Below are 1,464 nucleotides of genomic sequence, written 5' to 3'. Positions count from 1 at the left end.
CATTGCGTCAAATATGTCATTATGTTTACCGATTAAGGAGGCTCCAAGATCCTTTACAATTCCTTTTTCTTTTCTTAATAACTTTATATCCGGATGCATGGAGGACATCGTTGCTTGTTATGGAGCTTCTGGGAGAATCTTCTTAAGTATAATTTTGAGGTACTTCATACTTCCACTCCAATACATTTCAGAGGGAGATATTGTACTTTCTACTCCACTACATTTATTTGAAAGCTTTAGTTACTCTTCAGATGATGATTTGACACAATGGATAACATAACAAGCTTTTAAAATATAACACATAGTTAAAGATTAAACCAGTGGTTTCCAACCTTTTTTTGCTTTTGAAAGCACTGTGTAGTCGGGGTCACATTTCAGATGTCTATGAGTTGTTAACAGCTCAACCAAATAATGATTTTTCCCTCTAAACTTCTCACATGGTTTCATTTCAATAAATGTTTAAAAAATCAAAGATTTAAGAAAAAGTCCAAAAACTGAACATAGATTTGTGTATCAGAACTTTGTTTTGTCTTCTTTCCTCTCCCATTAATCATCTCATGACCCCTCAGATTTATCTTAGTTAGTTAGTGTTAGTGGCTGACAGACAAAGTTAGCAACTAGGCTAATGTTAGCTTAGTTAGCTGGTGAAGATAGTGGAGAGTTTGGCAGCTAAAGAGCAAATGTTAGATATTCTTCTCAGGAGTTGGTGGAATTTAAAAAGTTACTAAATATTGCACTTACATCCATCAGGTAGCCAGAAATACACAACTCCAAATAGCTAAGCTAAATGCTAAACTTGGTCCGTGTCTAACTAAATAAGAAATTATTAGCTAACATTAGCCAGAATGTTTGCTACCAACTTTATAAGGGGATAAAATATGAGTTTACAGCTTGTTGGTGCTCCCATGTGGCCCAAAAAGTTACTGAAGCTTTAACAAACAATATTTTTTTCAAATACAGTTTGTTTTAGCACAGTTGAAATTCAACTGTTAATTGTTTTACCTGTCAAATATCCACAGTGAGCTGGATTTTTGTGGATATGACAAACATCACAGTGAGTACAGTGTGAAGAACAAATTTACATTTTTAAAATTTTTCTTAAATTTCAGAATTAGTAGAAATAACACAATATGTATAATATACATGAATCACCTCAGTGTTAACACTTACATACTTACTTATATACAAATTTTTACATTTCATTTTTGAGCAGTAAAAACAACTTAAACACCTTTATTTTAGCCTGAAACTTTATGACTTTTCCTAATCACCCATTTATGAAAGACTGATTAGGTATTTATGAATGAAAAATATAATTTGTGGTTCAGTTTGATACAGAGACTAATTTATGAGGGGATATTGTGAAGGGTCAAAACATGAACAATATGTTATCACATTATTGCATTGATTCTTGTTTATTACAATAATACTAATTAATATCAAATAAATATAAAAAAATAACTT

The sequence above is a fragment of the Thunnus albacares genome, chromosome 24 (assembly GCF_914725855.1).
Source record: "Thunnus albacares chromosome 24, fThuAlb1.1, whole genome shotgun sequence".
In the NCBI taxonomy this organism is placed as follows: domain Eukaryota; kingdom Metazoa; phylum Chordata; class Actinopteri; order Scombriformes; family Scombridae; genus Thunnus; species Thunnus albacares.
The sequence above is the reverse complement of the archived record's forward strand: the minus strand, read 5'-3'. Positions refer to the sequence as shown.